Raw genomic sequence first — 21,860 nt, forward strand, 5'->3', positions numbered from 1 at the left:
AAAAACTATGATGCATAAAAAAAATCTGTTTTAGAATGCACAGGTAAAGCCCTTTCATCTGATACCTCACCCGATACTTCGATCTTACTTCGAAAATTGAAAATACTAATTATTAGTTCATGACCACAATTTTTTTTTGTGTGATATAACCCTAAATTCACGGTTATCAAATTTTTCCCCTTATGTCTGCTATGAGACCTACCTACCTGCCCAATTTCATGATTCTAAGTGATCCTATAAAGGTTCCGTTTTTCCTTTTGAGGTACGGAACCCTCACAATGTATGCTCAGGTATTAAAATTATCCACAGATAAATCTGAAAACAAAAATGCTACGAGCATAGTCGTTAAATTACAATCGAGCAAAAAGTTTCAAACAAAGATAATGTCGAAACATAATTCTCATGAATGTGCTTTCAACAACTTTGTTGAAAGGTTGAAAGCTAAGTAGCAAGCGCAGAGTAACTTTTTGAATTTCAATGAATATTTTGCCTCATATTCAGAATGCTATTTAGTATGTGACTTATAAATTTAGAGATAATAGTTTCGTTAGTGCCTACTTGTTTAGACTGGTGTTTTACTGGAAAGTGTTATTTTTCATTTCAGTTTTTATCTTTTATCTTTATCTCTTATTACTGATGTCAGTTAATTAGCTGAGCATACAGTCATCTGAATGAGCGGCCACTTAGACCGGTAAGACCGCAAACCGGCTTCCTACGCAGAGACGGTATAGTACCTAAGACCTATAGTACACAGTCGGGGTGGGGACGTCCTGCACACCCGCATAGCGCCCGTGCTAACCCGGTGCGGGATAGCGCGGGTGACCTGTGACCATACCGCGATTGCCATCTCGACCTGTCGCGTACTAGGCCTATTATAAAATTTAGAGGAAAAAACACGTTTTTACACTAAAATACCCCAAAAAATAACGTTTTATGTAGTTAGAATTTAGAAACAACCAAAGCAAGGACTAACAAGTATCACTTGCTTGCATTCGCGTCTCTCTGCTGCGCGATTGCGGGAGAATGACAGCTACAAAGTCACGATCGCAATCATCTCTGATTGGTTAACGCTCGCTCACTATTGGCTACCATAAATTGTTGCAACAAGAATCGCACACATTCAGCCAATCAGAACAATTGAGATTGTAATAATGATTGATGCAGGTTTTAGACAATCGCCCTACTGTGGCTCTACCGCGGTTGTTTGACAGCTACAATGTCACGATCGCAATCATCTCTGATTGGTTAATGCTCGCTCACTATTGGCCACAATGCATTGTTGCAACAAGAATCGCACAAATTCAGCCAATCAGAACAATTGAGAGTGTAATAAAGATTGATGCAGGTTTTAGACAATCGCCCTACTGGTTTATATTGTCTCAAACTCGATTAACCAATTCTTCTGAATACTTATTATAATAATAATTTTTCCACTTTTACGATCCAGCAAAAATAATAGCTATTACGTCTTTTTCGCTGAATCGTTGCCCATTAGAAAGGCTTTTATAATAATTTCACTTCACTTGGCTTTATTTTCGCTAAATCATCGTAGAGCCATGTAATCAATCATTGATCTTCTGCTCTAATGAACTCGATAACATATAACTCTCTCTGACTTTAAAAAATTATAAATTAACATAAAAACTTTTTAGATTGTTTTATTTTACCCATCAATCCATACTTATCCATATTAATATTATAAATGCGTAAGTGTGTCTGTCTGTCTGTCCCCTAGCTTTTCACGGCTCAACAGTTTAACCGATTTTGATGAAATTTAGTACAGAGTTAGCTTAGGTACATCCCGGGGACGCACATAGGCTTATTCCGGAAATCAAAGAATTCCCACGGGTTTTCAAAAAGCCTAAATCCGCGCAGACGAAGTCGCGGGCATGATCTAGTATTCAATACATAGGTATAAAAAAGTGTTGACTAATTCATTAACGCCCATCCCATACACTTGGACTTAGAAAGCTGAAATTTTGCACAGAGGTTCCCTTTATAACGAATACGAGGAACGAGGCCGGATTTTGCGAAATTCCCACGGGATAAGAAATAAAGAGGATTTTTATTTTCGTTCTTCCCGATTTTACCCATTTAGGGGTTGAATTTGAAAATATTTTCTTATCTGCATGCCAAAGTTCAGCCCGATCTTTCCAGCTGTGCGTAGATAGATCAGTCAGTCAGTCAGCGTTTGCTTTTACATAATATATATTTATATAGATTATCACTAGTAGGCAAGTCTATGAATTTGAACGTCTAAAGGTTCGTACGCACCTGAGCGGCGCGGCGCGGCGCTTCAGTCCGACTGCAGAACGCTTCACCTCAGGCCGCTCGACGGTGCCTACCGCACTACAACTTCAGTACGCGGCAGCTCGCGTCACTTGCGCGTCACTTCTACACCCGTTCGCGTACGAGCAACAACGTCGCAAGATGAGCGACAGTGAAGAGGATTTGATTATTATTTCTTTGTTGTGCAGAAGAAGAACGAATTATCGAAGAGAAAAAACCGGCCAAGTGCGAGTCAGGCTCGCGCAATGAGGGTTCCGTACTACAGTCGTATGATTTCGATAATTCAAAAACTATGATGCATAAAAATAAATAAAAATCTGTTTTAGAATGTACAGGTGAAGACCTTTCATATGATACCCCACTTGGTATAGTCACTCACTTCGAAAGTTGAAAATACTAATCTAAAATATTAGTTCATGACCACAATTTAATTTTTTTTGTGTGATCTAACCCTAAATTCACGGTTTTCAGATTTTTCCCCAAATGTCAGCTATAAGATCTACCTACCTGCCAAATTTCATGATTCTAGGTCAACGGGAAGTACCTACCCTGTAGGTTTCTTGACAGACAGACGGACAGACAGACAGACAGACAGACAGACAGACAGACAGACAGACAGACAGACAGACAGACAGACAGACAACAAAGTGATCCTATAAGAGTTCCGTTTTTCCTTTTGAGGTACGGAACCCTAAAAAAGAAGAAGAAATGGATTGCTGACATACCAAAGTCACGCTATCAAGAAGGATATCACATTTTGTTTCCTCGCCTTCTTAATGACTCTGTACCATTTCACATTTACTTCAGAATGTCAAAGACAAAATTCTTTATGCGATTGCCTAATAGTTTTTGTGGAAATTACATTAGAAACAATAGGTATACCACACAGGTCGGTAATATAATCCTACAAGAAACCTATGTCCAGCAGTGGACATATCTATCGGTTGATGATGATGATGATGATGATAGTTTTTATGGAAATTATAAAAAAATATTTATGCATATCCATACTTATATTATTATCAACGCAAAAGTGTATTTGTCTGTCTATCTACTAGCTTTTCACGGCTCAACAGCTTAACCGAATTTGATGAAATTTGGTACAAAGTTGAATTACATCCCGGGGAAGGACAGGCTACTTTTTATCCTGGAAAATGAAAGAATTTCCACGGGATTGTTAAAGGCCCATTTATATGAAGTTTGGACCAGAGGTAGCTTGCATTCCGGGAATTGACAGAGGTAGGCAACTTTTTATCCCGGAAAATCAAAGAGTTCACACGGGATTAAAAATCTAAAAAAAAATGCAACTAGATGATGCCTGCGACTTCGTCCGCGTGGAAAAGGGATTTATGAAAATTCAACCCCTAAGGGGTAAAATAGGGGTTAGAGATTTGTGTAGTCCACGCGGACGACGTCGCGGGCATAAGCTAGTATAATATAAACACAAGTACAACAATAGGTAGGCATATTTCCGAAACTATTAATTCTACCTAGATGAAGTAGGTAGGTATAATATGTACATAATATATTATAGTTATTTAATCAGGATTATTTTTACCATTGATGTTTTCTCATAACGCTCGGAGAGACATTTATACATTTAGACACTGGGAAGGGGGGAAGCCGACATCCTAGGGGTTGGGACCTTTGAGGATATACTTCTAAGAGCATGAGGAACACGTCATGTGTCAAAAATTAAACCTACGTTATTTATTTTGAGGTCTATCTTGCCGATTCTTGCCTGTACTTTAAATACCTAACAAGATGCGCGTGTATCTTATTCGAGCGACGTACGCATACTGAAGCGCCGCGCCGCGCCGCTGGGTATGTCGCACTAGCGTCACTGCACTGCGCGTCGCTTCGGTGCGCTTCAAAATATTCTCTCCAGCCGTGCCGCGCGGCAACGCGCGGTGAAGCGCCGCGCCGCGCCGCTCTAGTGCGATATGCGCCATACAAAATGATAGAAATGATATTTTGAAGCTCTGTGCCGCGACGTGAAGCTCACTGAAGCGCCGCGCCGCGCCGCTCAGATGCGTACGAACCTTTAAGAATTAAATACACAATTTCCAACGTTGATATTTCAATTTTAATTAAAAAGATATTAGAAATACATGTTGGCGTAATTTAAACTAGCAGAGTTGTTATTAATAAAATCTATTACAGTATAGTATAAAACATCGGCGCAATCCGCGTCCGTCTGTGGATCCGCTTGTAACTTCTAAACTTCTTATAGACCAGTTTGAAAGTATAGTTTGAAAATTCAAATCTGTTTAGTAGGAGAGCCTAACTAAGCCAACGCATTCTCTGATGCATTGGTAGGTACTCAGATATAGGTACATAATATTATGAAGAAGTAGGTGAGGTTTTTTGACCCAACCCAAAACAAATAACCGCCTGGACTATTAGTGGTTAGCGAAACGAAATAGACGGGTTTTAATTTTAAATATGGTTTCACTATTTCACGAGAAAGGTTTATTTATAGTGGTTCTATGCATTTCAACAGTTAAAAGTGTGCTGTAAGCGAAGTCCGAATAAGTTAACTAATAGATGCTCAATTAGGTAGGTACTTATGCTATTTGAACGTTTCTTTGAAAGGTACCAGTAAAATGATCCGTCATATTGAGTTTTACCCCTCTCTCATTAAAGGTTTCGTGCAAATTGATACCAATCCCACTCACTTCTAAAATTCCACTTCATTAAACCATCGAACTTTACAATTCCGAATTCTGTTTCAACGTAAGGTCGAATTACTTTGATTACTTACTTTAAAGTTTTTACTATTCAACTAGAGGATGCCCGCGACTTCGTCCGTGTGCATTTAAAGTTGAGATAAAAAGTTGCTTATGTCAATTTCCGGGATTCAAGTTACCTCTGTACCAAATTTCATATAAATAGGTTAAACGGATGGGCCTTTAAGAATCCCGTGAGAACTCTTTGATTTTCCGGGAGAAAAAGTAGCCTAGTTATGTCCTTCCCCGGGATGTAAGCTAACTCTGTACCAAATTTCATCAAAATCGGTTAAACTGTTAGGCCGTGAAAAGCTAGCAGACAGACAGACACACTTTCGCATTTAATATATTAGTATGGATTATTCATGTTCTTAAATTATATAGCCGTGCTCTTTTCGGTAAAATAGCTTTTTCTAACCTGGCCCTCTCTCTTACACTGCTGCTATGCCCACAAAGTATTATAATTTAGTATTTTTATTAATAAAGAGAAAGAGATTATATCTAAAGTGTTTCGACATGTTTCGCAAATTAGTGAGCTGGTGTTCTCAGTTAATGTCTTAATAGTTTTAACCTATTGTTGGCATCTTATCTCGGCTAATCTCCGCTCTGCGACCAACGAACAAGAAGACATATTGAGACCATAAAATATGACGTAATTTGTACATGTATGCGGAAATCGCATTCTATGAGACCAAATATGAGTAAACCATACGTACCACAATGTTTTTAATAACTGTATATATCAGTTTTTTGTAGAGATTGCTCCTAAGATAATTCAAACAAAAAATATTTATAACCTTAGTACCTGCTTACTTAACTACTTCGTAACTTAACTTAGTTATGATACAACTGTACATAATTTTATTTGACTTAAATAATAGATATAGACATACAATTTTTTTACAAGTGTTTTAAATATTTAAAAACCTATATTTAGCGTAATGTTTCTCCCCCCCATGAGTCTTTGTTGTTTTTTAAAACTTATATTTATTTAAAACTAAGATGATAGGTTTTAAGTAATTGTTTAGTGCAACTGCACTAAACCTGGGCGCGCGAGGGGTCAGAGGCGCGGGGTGTCAGCCGACATCTGTCTTCAGGTCGAACGAAAAAGCATTCGCGGTGCATCAGGCGAACACATTGTACACGTCAATCCTGTGTAAATTGTACATATTTAAAATAAACCAGTGCCAGTGATAATTACAGTCTTTTTATAGACACATCACCAGTAATCTTTCTCTCGTCTTATGCTTTTCTTTGGCATCTGCTCTACATTTAAAGATAGGTACGATCAATTTGTTTTTGCACCTCTTTAACAGTCTCTGAGATTTATTTATCCAATAGCACAATACTTTTACATATTTACTATTGGTTATGTAATTAATTTAAAAAAAAGCTGTGGGAGCCTAGTGGTTAGGACGTCCGCCTTCTAATCGGAGGCCGGGGAGTCGATCCCGGGCACGCACCTCTAACTTTTCCGAATTATGTGCGTTTTAAGTAATTAAATATCACTTGATTTAACGGTGAAGGAAAACATCGTGAGGAAACCTGCATGCCTGAGAGTTCTCCACAATGTTCTCAATGGTGTGTGAAGTCTACCAATCCGCACATGGCCAGCGTGGTAGACTATGGCCAAAACCCTTGTCACTGTGACGGGTTGATCATGATGATGATGAAAGTATCATTACTATCTAAGAGCATATTCACAAGGTTGTGTCTATACAGATACTGCATCCTCCCGAGTCACAGTTGGGCAAACTCGCTGCATTAGGCGTGACCGGATTACCTTTGCGCGGTGGCCGGTGTTGTAACAGCACAAACACCTTTCCCCTCACTTCACTGTTGGCTGTACCTACTACAGCGTTTAGGTACCCCACACACGTTCAAGTCTACTGTCCCGTCCAATCTATGCCATCATCATCAACTCATCGCTGGCTATTTCTGAGCACGGGCCTCCTACCACGCTAGTGCGTATTGGCAGATTTCACACACCTTTGAGAAAATAATGGAGAGTTCTCAGGCATGCAGGTTTCCTCACGATGTTTTCCTTCACCGTCAAAGCAAGTGATATTTAATTGCTTAAAACTCACATAATTCCGAAAAGTTAGAGCTGCGTGCCCGGGATCGAACCTCTGATCTCCAGAATACGGGGCGGACGTCTTATAATGGATCCTCCAATCTATATAGAACTAGATTTATCGCGTGATTTCGTCGGCGTTTATAGCCTTAGCCCATGGGAATAATTAGCTATCTATCAGTGAAAGAATTTTCAGAATTGGATCCTTAGTTCCGGAGATTAACCCCTTCATCCAAGCCTACAAACTGAACCTAAATTTTTCAAAGTAGAATGGACGGTTAAACTGAACGTGTGTAGAGCCCCTGAAACAGTTCATAAATATGAGTGCAATATATTTTGTAATAGATCGTAACAAACTAGTTTTGCGAAAATACATAATACAGTATGATGTGAACTTTTATATCTCTATGAGAACAGGTTTTGTAAACCGCTAATAATATCTTTTTATTAATATCCATATTTTAAAGATGTAAAACCTTTTTAAAATATGGGTCAATAAAATCTGACTCTGAGCTGAGATCAAATGATAAAACATGAACTCTTCAGTTAAGAAGCAGATCATGGTTAATTACAGGAAAACATGGACACACTCACGAAGAAGAAGAATAGAATATATTTTTATTCAAGTAAAAATGTTCCGAATTGTCTGTTTATATCAAAATAGAGGATGCCAAGGACCTTTAAAAAGGTCCTTTTTTCCGCAGAATTTCACATTATTTACTTTGTACCTACTCAGAATTGCCAATTTTTGGATATACCTAATGCCATTTTTGTTTTAACAATAAACAATAAATAACAAGAAAACGTTCAGAATATTTCGTATTACGAGATAATCTTTATTTTTCTCTCGAGAGTCTGAAGGGAATATCTGGAAATATCCCATATTAAATTACATACTCTTTCTTATACTTGTTTCAGTTTGCGTGTCTCCCTTGAGAATAGAGCTGACGTTAATACTACAGTAGTTATTCTAGTATCTTGTTTATTACATCCATTATTATTTGTACTTACTAGCTGATGCCCGCGACTTCGTCCGCCTAGATCCCATGGGAACTCTTTGTTTTTTAAGGGTTCCATACCTCTAAAGGGAAAAGGAACCCTTCTAGGATCACTTCGTTGTCTGTCTATAGTGTCTGTCAAGAAACCTATAGGGTACTTCCCGTTGACCTGAAATCATGTAATTTGGCAGGTAGGTAGGTCTTATAGCACAAGTAAAGGAAAAAATCCGAAAACCGTGAATTTGTGCTTACGTCACAAAAAAATTATTATTTTTTGTGCGATGATACGGAACCCTTCTTGTGCGAGTCCGGCTCGCTCTTGATCAATTTTTTTTCGGTATAAAAAGAGATCAATGTTACTCTCTAGGTTTTTAACTATATCCATGCAAAAAATCACGCTGATCCGTTGCTTCATTGCGTTGTGATTGAAGAACAAACAAACACACTTTCGTATTTAATAAGATTGGTAGTGATTAGTTTATACAGCTCAGTTATCAGTTACTGTAGATTGTAGAACAATAATGTTATTAGAATATTAAAATCAATAAAGCATTTTATCATCATACCTGAAGGTCAGCACGATTAGAATAAATTTCTATCACAAACCTATGTCATTTATTCTTTCAGAGAGTCTATAATTGCAAAAATCATAATTGCTGTCAGTAAGAAGGATTCAATTAACTTTTAAGGTCTCTTCCTCGTATTGTCTTTGAGACTTGCACTAAACATCGTTGTTTGTTTCTATTCATCTTTATATTTCTTTATTCAAGAAATCTTTAGGTACAGAGCATTTTCCTGCATAAAATTACGAATTTTAAAACGAGATTTGTCTATTTTATTTACATAATGTAATATTAAGTACCTACAGTACGCGGCGGAAAGTAATGTACATCGACCTTTAGACCTGGAGGCAGCAGTTTTGTAGAGCGTTGTCCCTGTCATTAAGACCGACAAAACGTCATATAGGTATGAGTGACAGAGACAACGCTCTACAAATCTGAAATGTCATTCTAAGGCCTTAGGGTGCACTACTTGCAGGCGCGTACTGTAGTTACTTTTTAGGATTCCATTTCCGAAAAATGCCAACGGGACCCTTATTATATTACTAAGCGTTCGCTGTCCGTCCGTCCGTCCGGCCGTCTGTCTGTCAGCAGGCTGTATCGCGTGAACCGTTACAGGTGGAAATATAAAATTTTCACAGAATTTGTATTTCTATTGCCGAAAGAAACATTTCGACTTACCTCCTGTTGCCACTTGTCGTTTGTCACACTTGTTGGAAACCGATTTTGTGTCAAAATGTACCTACTGCCACAATATCAAGCGACAAACGTCAAGTGGTAAAGGTGCGTTTTTATATCGCCGCCGTCAGATCGTCGTAAGATTAGATAATCTTGTATCATGTACTCGCAAGGAGATTCAATAAAAGATTTGCAAGACAATAACCGTGACTAATATCATAATAACCAACCGCGAAGAATTCAAACGTTTTTAAACATGAATTATTCAATATTGTAATGTAGGTAGTTGAAACGATGAATTAGGCATTGACAACACGACATAATATTTAAAAACACCAAAGCCATGATTCAACGTCTGGCCGTTTGAACGGATCCTAAGAAGTCACGAGATCGAATACAGTGTGTCTAGATTCAAATCCCTTTATAATATGTGTGCTAGCTGATGCTCGCGACTTCTTCCGCGTGGATTTAGGTTTTTAAAAATCCCGTGGGAACTCTTTGATTTTCCGGGATAAAAAGTTCTTCTATAATAATAAAAATAAACAACTTTATTGTTAACAAAATTACAGAGAGTAAGAATACAGGATACACTAAAAAATAAAAGGGCGACCTTATCACTAAAGTGATCTCTTCCAGAATCAATAGTTCTATCTAGAATTATTGTCGACGAAGTTTAAATCGTGTCATCTACAAAGCTTAGTTTTGGCGCGGCTTGAACTCCGCTCTCGTTTAGAGTGAAAGCGTCATTAATGGCTCAGAGAGGGCAGAGGTCTCCGACTCTTCACTAATGAGAGGGCTCCGCTGGGGAGTGGGCAGATTATCTCGCTAACTTGACTGCTCCAACTTAATGAATTATGTATAGTTAAGAAACATTTATAAGAACAGTAGCGTTTGATCTTGATTAAAGTTATCAATATTTTACGTGACAAAGGTATAATATCCTAACCAGCTAATGCCCGTGACTTCGTGCGGACTACACGAATCCCTTAATTTACAAAAATCTTTTCTTAGCGGATGTCTAATGTCATAATAGCTATCTGCATGCCCGATCTGTCCAGTAGTTTGAGCTGTGCGTTGATAGATCAGTCAGTCTGTCAGCTTTTCCTTTTATATATTTAGATTATCGACGAAAATCTAGGCGCTATATTCTTTTTATTCCAGGACCTACCTACTAAAAGCCTACTTTAGTAATAGAAGGAAGAAGCTGGAAATTTGCCTAGCAGCCGATGTTATTTGCTAGATAATATTATTATACTACTTATTACTATAACAACTCTCTAAACAGACTGATGTGATGAGTCTATACCAATTTCTTTTAGAGTTAGTAGAACTTACTCTACGTTATATGAACCCTTGGGACCCAGACGAGCCCACCGCCTACTGTACGGGCGCCCTGTACCCAACACACAATCGAGACCTCGAGGCCCTAAGCCAAGAAGGCAGGCCTTAGCCGACAACGGCTTAAAGGACGTTACCGGGGAAGCGTTCTTCCCCGCGCCACACCCGGGCAAGGAGGCCATGCCTCTAGGCCCGTACCCTCGTTTTGGCCTAGGTTTTTTTTTTATTTTTTTTTAATTCACATACAAGTTAGCCCTTGACTGCAATCTCACCTGGTGGTAAGTGATGATGCAGTCTAAGATGATAGCGGGCTAACCTGGGAGGGGTATGGCAGTTTTTAGTAAACCCATACCCCTTTGGTTTCTACACGGCATCGTACCGGAACGCTAAATCGCTTGGCGGCACGGCTTTGCCGGTAGGGTGGTAACTAGCCACGGCCTAAGCCTCCCACCAGACCAGACCAGAAATTTAGAAATTATAAAATTCCAAACCCCTGCCAGGAATCGAACCCGGGACCTCCCACTAATAAGACCACAGCGCTCACCACTGCGCCAGGGAGGTCGTCAAAAAGTCAAGGTCAAACGGAGAAGACCACGCTGCTGCCTTTGAGACCTTTGATACCATAAATTAGTAGGTAGATGCATCTGACTATTCGAAAGTTCTTGTAAAAGTTTATTTGAATAAAAAAGGTTTTTATTTTATTTTATTTTATAAAGAATGCAGAAAGTCAATTTACTTAGGTATTTGGATAATCATCAGAATTCACATCATCTTTACTCTCTCTTTCTTTCCTTTATAGAATTTCGAATTTCAATATATTATTTTGTACATAGGTACTTAAGTGGTTTTCTATTAGTCATAGAAACATTTATCCAGTCGGACCTTGAACTTTGTACCTGTATATAATATGACGACCAAAATAAACTATTGATTATATTGATCATTCGCGTCCAAAGTCTATATAAAACGATTAAAAGAGATTACAATGATAACTTGGAATTACTGAAGACTTACAGGCGACTTTGGCGTGTTAGTAGTTATAAACACGTCTCGCTCTCTATAGCGACTTTACTAGCCAAGTTTGGTTCGGGCTGTATGGTTTAAAATCTCTAAGCACTCTTGCAAAGTTCTCAGTCTGCGAACCGACTATCGACATCGGTTTAGGCGTTTTGAACATTTTGAATCTCGATCCCAGACAAACAAAACCTCAAGCTAAGAGCCTCAATAGCTCAACTGGTAAAGGAGTGGACTGAAAACCGAAAGGTCGACGGTTCAAACCCCGCCCGTTGCACTATTGTCGTACCTACTCCTAGCACAAGCTTTACGCTTAGTTGGAGAGGAAAGGGGAATATTAGTCATTTAACATGGCTAAATATTCTTTTTACAAAAAAAAAACAGCCCGATAGACAAAAATCCGATAGATAATAATTTATACCTTGATTAATAGTTCAGAAACATTCATAAAGGTTACATGAAAATACTAACAACTTGACATTGTGTAGGTCTGCACTTAGCGTGACCCCTTTACCTCTTTAACAATTTAGAGGTTTAGAAGCACTACAAGAAGCTATTATGCTTCAAAAACGCACCTTTATTAGTTTTTAGGGTTCCGTACCTCAAAAGGAAAAACGGAACCCTTACAGGATCACTTTGTTGTCTGTCTGTCGGTCTGTCAAGAAACCTACAGGGTACTTCCCGTTGACATAAATTAGTAATGGATCGGTCACGGATTTGATATTGATTAGGTTTTATTCATTTTCTGAGTCCCCGTAAGATAGGGTCGTGTGACTGACAGGAATTAACTCGGCAATCTACATTCTTCCGCTTATCGGTGCAAAGTTAAACAATACCCAGTTTATGATAATTAAATTAACCGACCATTGTTAGAAAATCACTTACTAGTTCAATGTGAAGGTCGACCGTTGCGTCACGGCATGTCTGTCGATAAATAACGGTAACGGAATAATTTCTCTGTTACTCTTACTTTTTTCAGGGTTCCGTACCCAAAGCGTGCCAACGGGACCCTATTACTAAGCCTGCGCTGTCCATCCATTCTCCGTCCGTCCATCCGTCCGTCTGTCCATCTGTTTGTCTGTCAGTAGCAGCCTGCATCTCGTAAAGTATAGGTAGAGATTTGAAATTTTCACAGAATGTGTACTGTTGCCGCGATAACAAATAATAAAAATTAAAAAGTGTTATTTCTAGTACGATGGTACGGAACCCTTCGGTTGCGAGTCCGACACGCACTTGGCTGATTTTTTTTAAATTAGTTTTAAAGTAAGAGTGTATCTACCTATTCTTGTAATCGTTTTCTTCGTTCTAACTTGTACGGTCTAACTATCTTAGCGTAATGTTATTGTTAATTTAACTTTTTCTCCTTATTACTGTGAGCCAACTTAATTAAACTACGATATGCCAAAGCTTCTCTTCATTGTTGCAAATATTTTACTATCCCAAAGTTTGTTTGACTATGACACGGTTCTCTTCTCATATTATATCAGGACTAGCTTATGCCACAGAATATAAAATAATAGTCTTATGCTCGCGACTTCGTCCGCGTGGACTACACTTTCACCCCCTTAGGAGTTGAATTTTTAAAAACCCTTAGCGGATGCCTACGTCATAATAGCTTCGCTCTGGGCTGGTTTCCGCAGTTAAAGGTTTCCGTCTGTGGTGCGTGTCATAATAGCTATCTGCATGCCAAATTTCAGCCCGATCCGTCCAAAAGTTTGAGCTGTGCGTTGATAGATCAGTCAGACCTTTTCTTTTTATATATTCTGATGTCTTATGTCTTTCTGTACATATGGGGTAGGGGAGTGTGCCAGCCTACATTCTAGAGCGCGCCACCAAACACGGTCCTCGCCCTTCCTCATCTACCCCCTTCCCGTAACGTCCTTGAGCTCATCGGGATAGAGGTTGCCCATACCGTCCAATACCAGTATGCGGTCGCACTGTTACCGGATAGTAATTATGACGACATATTTTAACAATTGTTTAGTAGCACCACAGAGTAAATATCTACTTATGTGGTAGCACGTAAAATGCCCATTGAAGCGTTGCTTCCATCTTCCATTGAGTGTTCTTCAAGAGTTCTCTAAAACATTTTGACGTGCGCGTTACACAAGTATTATTTACGGAAAATGCACTGTTTGTGGGAATTCCAGGAAAACGATGCTTTTAGTTTAGGTACCTAGTACTCTCTAACGTCACGCAGTTACGTCTATTAGCTCGAGTGCACTGAGCTTGTCACAATCAGAGTCTTATAGTATACCAATTTACTCTGTGATCAGAGTATCTGTTCTACTGTGACGTTTTTAGCGTAATAACGGTTTTACATTACACAATATTATGTTATCGGTATCGGATGCCAATATCGATATTGATATCAAAGCACGAAATACTTCGTACATAATAAAATAGGTCACAATATGTGAAATTACTTTTTTCGTAGGGTGTATTATTTCAAACCTTTTCTGATTATTTTGTATCTATGGTAATAGAATGGTTGAAAAAGAGGTTAAAGAGCGTATTACAGATTCACCTGTTCCTAGCGTCCAAATGATACCGGGGGTAATATATTTTTATACCTTTAGAAGCTAACATTGCTGTATGAAAAGATGCTAATATGCCTTTCTCCATACCATGAATAGGAACGAACTGGTAGTTTAAGTTAAGGTGTAGTTTTATTATATTCAAGAGTAAATTGTACATATTAAAATAAGTTACCAAATTCAGAGTATCAAACAGTCGCCTCCTAATCATAATTGGTGCAGCCGGTAGGACGCATCTGTCAAAGGAATGTGCAAAGCCGAACTACCAAGCTACTTAATACATCTAAATGTTTGTTCAGTGCCGCGTAAAAACCGATTAGATTAAAAACTAACCTACTAGTTACGAACCCTTAGATCATTTCGATTTTAGGCTACAGTACAGTCTCAATTTATTGTTACCAAAATCGTGGCCTAATGCAAAAAAGATTTAGCAACAGCAGTGATCAGATCAACCAATCTTGGGCAACCTTATTGAAATTAAAATATTAATGATTTGTTTACTAACCTCACTCTCCTTCATAAAGAACGATGTTACTCTGTGACTGGATTGCTGTTGTTTATTGTCCGTAAATAAATTTATTTATTTATTTATTTTATTTCCACACAAAAAGAAAAAACACAATATTGGTTTCTTCGTGCTCGTAAGCGCTTGGCGGCTTGTCTGAGCACTGCACATTCCTCTGTAGATAATACTTAGTCTAATATTTTAGGTAGGTATGTGTAACTATTATGAACAAAATATGTCGGTAGGTAGTTTTAAAATAAAATATGTCCGCGTATACAAGCTTCAATTTCTGCATACGAGTTGGACCTCGCCACGCCAAAATGCACCATGCCACACAGCATCGATCTCGATAAAATGACTTGACAGTATATACCGATAAAAGTCATTCTCCCGAGACCAACGCAATGCGGCCCGGCTCACTTCGGCATAGCTCGGTCCAATATACTGGATAATCCCATCATACTTTATGTTTTGTACCTACTTTTACGTCAAAATGATTGTCGGATCGGATAATGTAGAGGTGCTTTTCCAGCTTAGTCTGTTCACAGGCTTCGCTTTAAATTACAGGGGAGGAGACTTAAACGGGCTTACAACCTTCAACTTTCATATTGGATCATTGTTAAACAAAAGCACTCTCTTTTTGTTTAAATAGATCATTTAAAATATTTAAAGCCTTTTCAAACCTAAGGTACCATACCAACAATATCAATCTAAATATATATAAAAGGAAAAGGTGACTGACTGACTGATCTATCAACGCACAGCTCAAACTATTGGACGGATCGGGCTGAAATTTTGCACGCAGTTAGCTATTATGACGCAGGCATACGCTAAGAAAGGATTTTTGAAAATTCGACCCCTAAGGCGGTGAAATAGGGGTTTGAAATTTATGTAGTCCACGCGGACGAAGTCGCGAGCATAAGCTAGTCTAAATATATAAAAGGAAAAGGTGACTGACTGACTGACTGACTGATCTATCAACGCACAGCTCAAACTATTGGACGGATCGGGCTGAAATTTGGCACGCATTTAGCTATTATGACGTGGACATCCGCTAATAAAGGAATTCTAAAAATTCAATCCCTAAGGGTGTAAAATAAGGGTTTGAAACTTGTGTAGTCCACGCGGACGAAGTTGCGAGAATAAGCAAGTAGCAATATAAAAGCTTGTCTAAATGCATTGTGAACGCTCATAAATAATCTCAGGATTGATCGCTCAGATTTAACCTCGTGACCCCCTTTAATGGTTTTCAGTTATTGTCGTGCACTGTGGAACCGCCGCGCCACACAAGGCCGAGCTGTCGTAGATACGAATCTAAACACCATTTACAAAACAACCTTTATCTTACAGTTCGTACAAAAGATTTATATTTATCGAAATCCGAAAGCAACTTTAAAAGTTTTAGTTCAAGTTTTTCGATCTAAAATCCTGAAGTGGTTTTTTTTAGTTTTTCCTTTTTTTTTATACGTTCACCTCTGCCTAGGTACAACGTTACCTCGCCAAAAATCAGCTTTATTGGACGTCTATGGAGGCTGTGCATGACTAAATCAAACCACTGACCTTTTGAAAAGTAATAAATCATTATAATGAAGAGATTCCTAAACACGATAAAATAATGATCTTGATGGTAAGGCCGACCATCCACGAGGAGGTCGCACTTCAATCGAGTTTAACCTCGTAAGGCCCAGACCAAATTTTAAACAATTTCATGCTAGACTAGATAGACGGCAAGTCTTATAAAATGGTGGTCGCGAAGTGGCATCATCTACAATCTACATGCAGTGTTAAGGTGACGCTGGATGCACGTCCGAACTGCTCGGCCCACGTGGGTAACCTGTATGCTATTTCACCTAACATTGTGATAGAAAGAAATAGACTCAGTGATGAGCAGTGTAGCGAGTGCATGCACTCACACTAGCGTCCGGATATATTGATGATGGCACACAGATAGTTGGACAGATGTCACCGATGAATTTTTGTAAATATATGATTTATGAAGGAACTACTTATTTCAATTATTATTGTATAAGATTTTATGGAAGAGCGGGGTCGCCTGCCACGAGTACTCGTAGCAATACTAAAACACTTACTGGGATGGTCCCAATTACTACGCACTATGTGAAATTGTTTTACCTACTGAAATAGATATTTTTAATTTTTTTTTGAATGATAATGATTACCTACTTATCTTTTGATGAATACTATACAATCTCACTTACATACATACCTATTAGGTAACTACTACCTCAGCGTGTATAAACAACTCGTATATATTATAGAAATCCATACTTCTATGAAGTGTCTGTCTGTAATTTCGAAATAACTACCGCAAGCTCATAATATTGTTATTTGAACTGTACCATAACAGCTGAATCAAATGTTTTTAAAAACTGTCTGTCTGTCTGTCTGTTTGAACGGGCTAATCTTCGGAACGGCAGAACCTATTTTGACGGGACTTTTACAGACAAGTAGAGGATTAACAAAGGATACTTTTTTAACCGACTTTTAAAAAAGGAGTTGTGTTTTTCTACCTATGTACACAGAAATCTCCGAGATTTCTGAACCGATTTGCGTATTTTTTTTAATTGATAAAGAAACTTTGCAACATTGTCCTATATAAAATGTGGATTTCAACTCCTCAATCTTGATGCTGCAGGGGACATGACCACCAAAACTTATGGGATTTTGAAACTGTCGGTTATAAATTGATATTGGAGGTAGGTACCTATATCTACCAAGTAAAGACTTTATCATTGAACTCGAAGACCCACTTCTCGACCCTGATGCTGTACCTAAGGAATTGCATTGCTAAATCGTGGTGATCCCACGGAATTTTAAATGAATCATCGCCCACGCCCGTTCGGTACCCTCATTCGGCACATTGTTTTGATTAGTCAGTCCACCAATCACAACAAAGCATTCTCCCCTGTCCCCCGCCAACATTTTACGATTTTGTTTTCATGTAAATCCTTGTATATGCGTACTCTAGGAGTTGAATTCTCTGTGCTGGCGGATTACCTATTAGGAACACATGATTACACATTCGTTTGTCTGTGAAAATAAATTTTGTTGCCTACACTTATCTATTAGTAGCGACTAAAAACTATATATACCATCTACTTGTGTATAAAAAAGTCTAAATAAATTCCACTTTGATCTCAAAAATGAAAATTTTATTTTTATAAGTAGGAAGTAGGTACAATTCAATTTCCCTCTAAAAGCCCACTACACACATAAACACAATATGTATCATTTTCTGTTTCAACAGTCACATTAGATGTATCATTCGACGCAGAACTATTGAAGCTCTCCATTTCATTTCTGGAATTAATAAACATACAATCAACATAAATATATTGTGAGTATTATCTATATAGAATGTATGCAAAAAACATAGCTTAACAACTTACAAGTATGGTATGGGTAGACCTTTCAATATTTAGTACGGAATTGAATGTTGCAGCATCATGTTGGATTTCAGTGGTACGTATATTGGGCACATTCATTTTATTTTCCTTGTTTTCTTCTAAAAGGAATGTCTTGAGTCACTAAAATACAACATAATTCAGCATTGACAAATCTGACAACAAATAGTAAATCTCTATATTATATAAAAATGAATCGCTGAATGTGTTGCTGATCGCAAATCTCGAGAACAGCTGCACCGATTTCGCTAATTCTTTTTGATAATATTCCTTGAAGTACGGGGATGGTTCTTATGGAGAGAAAAAATTTAAAAAAGTCCTGAAAAAGAATCTACTGTAGGCGGTGCGAAGTTCGTCAGGGCAGCTAGTAACATAATAATTATATTATCCTAATCCTAATTCCTAATCTAAATATATAAAAGAAAAAGATGACTGACTGACTGACTGACTGACTGACTGACTGACTGACTGACTGACTGACTGATCTATCAACGCACAGCTCAAACTACTGGACGGATCGTGCTGAAATTTGGCATGCAGATAGCTATTATGACGCAGCAGGCATCCACTAAGAAGGGATTTTTGAAAATTCAACTCTGGAGGGGGTGAAATAGGGGTTCGAAATTTTGTGTAGCCCACGCGGACGAAGTCGCGGCCATTAGCTAGCATCTAAATAATATCAACTTACAAACACAGTGTCAAACTTACAGAAGCTGGCTCTAAATGGTACGGTGTGATAGCATCATAATCTAATTCAATTCGATTTTTTGCTTTGTCGTTTCCTTGCCAAAGAAAATCCCGTGATCCACTAAAATAGAAGTATAATATATAAGTATTTATTAAAAATAAATAAATGTCATCATCAAATTCACCATCCTGGAGAACCTTGTAAACGACACTCGCGTCTATTTTTTATAAAAGTGCTGGCCCGCCATCTTAGATTAAAAAATTAATGTCATTATCAAAACCAGCATCCTGGAAACCCTGAAAACGACACCCATTTCAATTTTTTGTGAAAAGTGCATGTCTGCTATTTTGGATTTGAAAATAAATGTCATTATCAAATTCAGCATCCCGGAAAAGTACATATTCAGTCAAATAAAATTCCCGTCGAGTCACATTGTTACTCACGTCGGGTGTGACGCACGGGAATAACCCCGAAAAAGTAATGGCATTATCATCACAAGATAATATTATGGTTTGGAAAGATTCTGATGAATTTTAATAGATCTCCTCTTTGCAAGGGATTTGCTTTTGCGAGAAGCTTTTGCGAGTCTAAACCGTTTCTTTTTCCTCTTCCGCCAATCCATTTTTGTTTCTGTTACACGAAAACTCAAGTATATAATTAAATTGTCTAAGCACACAATATGACCTACATACTTATATTTGTAACTAGATGATACACGCGACTTCGTCCGCGAGGATATAGTGGTTTTTTAATCCCGCGAGAACTCTTTCAAAAGCGATCACTATTTCAAATTTCAGCCAAATCCGTCTTGTACTTTTTGCGTGAAAGGGTAACAAACCTATACACACACACACGCAGATACAAAATTTCACCTTTATAATGTAAAGTGTGATTTGACAACCCTGACTTTCGGAATTCGGATAAGTCCAAATTATATTTTATTACTAGTTGATGCCCGCAACTTCGTCCGCGTGGAATTAGGTTTTTAAAAATCCCGTGGGAACTCTTTGATTTTCCGGGATAAAAAGTAGCCTATGTGTTAATTTAGGGTATACCCTAAATTAACACTTTTATCTATCTCCATTCCAAATTTCATCCAAAACTGTTCAGCCGTTTTTGTGTGATTGAGTAACAAACATCCAAACATCCACACACACACATCACTACACCTATTATAAATGTGATAGTGTGTTTGTTTGTTGGTTCGTTGGTTTGTCCTTCAATCACGTCGCAACAGAGCAACGGATCGACGTGATTTTTGCATGGGTATGGTTGACCTGGAGAGTGACATAGGCCACTTTTTATCCCGGAAAATCAAAGAGTTCCCACAGGATTTTTAAAAATCTAAATCCACGCGTACGAAGTCGTGGGCATCACCTCATCATCATCATCATGATCAACCCATCGCCGGCTCACTACAGAGCAGGGGTCTCCTCTCAGAGTGAGAAGGGTTTTGGCCATAGTCTACCACGCTGGCCATGTGCGGATTGGTAGAATTCACACACCTTTGAGAACATTATGGAGAACTCGGCATGCAGGTTTCCTCACGATGTTTTCCTTTACCGTTAAAGCAAGTGATATTTAATTAATTAAAACGCGTATAACTCCGAAAAGTTAGAGGTGCGTGCCCGGGATCGAACCCCCCGACCTCCGTTTAGAAGGCGGACGTCCTAACCACTAGGCTATCATAGCTTCACCTAGTTTATAATATTAGTAGGATATATGTAAACTACTACCACCAGCTGTCGATACGATGCATTCTAAAATAAATCGACCGACCGACCGACAGACCGACCGGCCAAGTACGAGTCAGACTCGCGCCCCGAGGTTTCCGTACTACAATAGTAAAATGTTTATCTCTAAATCTCCGTTTAGAGATAAGCATTTACAATGTAACTTAATTTATTACTACTATGTAACTAGAATTTCGGTACATATAAAAATGAATCGCTAAATGTGTTGCTGATCGCAAATCTCGAGAACAGCTGAACCGATTTCGCTAATTCTTTTTTTATAATATTCCTTGAAGTACGAATATGGTTCTTACGGAGAGAAAATTTTTAAAAAATTCCTGAAAAAGAATCGACTGTTAGGCGGTACGAAGTTCGCCGGGGCAGCTAGTGAAAAATAAAAATAAATAAATAGGTAAATAGTATTTTTTGACATTTTGCATGATAAATCAAAAACTATTTATTATGCACTAGATGATGCCCGCAACTTCGTCCGCGTGGATTTAGGTTTTTTAAAAATCCCGTGGGAACTTTGATTTTCCGGGATCAAAAGTCAAAGTCAAATGATTTGTTCAAAATAGGTAATAAATTACTCTTTTCGATTGTCAGTTGTTGGATTTGTAAAATATAGTGGTGATAATTATTTCGCAAACGCTACGAGGGTTCCAAACGTGCCCAAGACTGAGAAGAGCCCACAGCTAACTCAGCCGGGTATTCTTTTTATTATCACCACTTTACAAAATCATAAATTAAACTTATTAGAACTATCACAAAGCCGAGCAACTCATTCCCAAGCTTACTTATCATTTAAATAATCCTTTACAATGTAATAGGATTTTTTAATTAGTTTACGTTTTATGAAAACTTCGAACTTGTTGAGAGACATCTCCAATATGTTTTCTGGAAGTTTATTATAAAAACGTATAGAATTACAATAGCAAATGAATTGAACTTTACTTAGCCTAGAGGCGGGCATTAGGTACAAGTTTATTTTTATTTCTAGTATTTACATTATGACAGTCACTTTTTTTTGAATTTATTTATGTTTTTATGTACGTACAATAAATTTTCAAAAATATATTGACAATGCACTGTCATAATTTTAACTTCTCTAAATTTAGTTCTCAGCGACTCTCGTGGTCCCATACTATATTATGGCTCGAACAGCCCTTTTCTGCAGCACAAAAATAGAATTTATATCAGCAGCATTACCCCATAATAATTCCGTGGTGCCACCCGAATCAGGGTTCCTACTGAAAACCAGCGCTATATGTGTTTGTACTTGTGCAAGACAA

General features: G+C 38.1%; 1 protein-coding gene and 1 long non-coding RNA gene across 2 annotated transcripts in view; one reads left to right on the forward strand and one right to left on the reverse strand.

Annotated features, from left to right (window-relative positions):
• Window positions 1-21,860, forward strand: part of LOC117985849 (E3 ubiquitin-protein ligase RNF19B-like) — an 82,031-nt gene that overhangs the window by 43,420 nt on the left and 16,751 nt on the right. The window lies entirely within an intron of this gene.
• On the reverse strand, window positions 16,648-21,330 carry LOC138402944 (uncharacterized). Its single transcript, XR_011237252.1, has 3 exons — window positions 18,836-21,330; window positions 18,133-18,270; window positions 16,648-18,043 (listed from the first exon to the last, which is right to left on the reverse strand). It is a non-coding gene; the product is annotated as an uncharacterized lncRNA (long non-coding RNA).

The sequence above is a fragment of the Maniola hyperantus genome, chromosome 10 (assembly GCF_902806685.2).
Source record: "Maniola hyperantus chromosome 10, iAphHyp1.2, whole genome shotgun sequence".
Classification (NCBI taxonomy): Eukaryota; Metazoa; Arthropoda; class Insecta; order Lepidoptera; family Nymphalidae; genus Maniola; species Maniola hyperantus.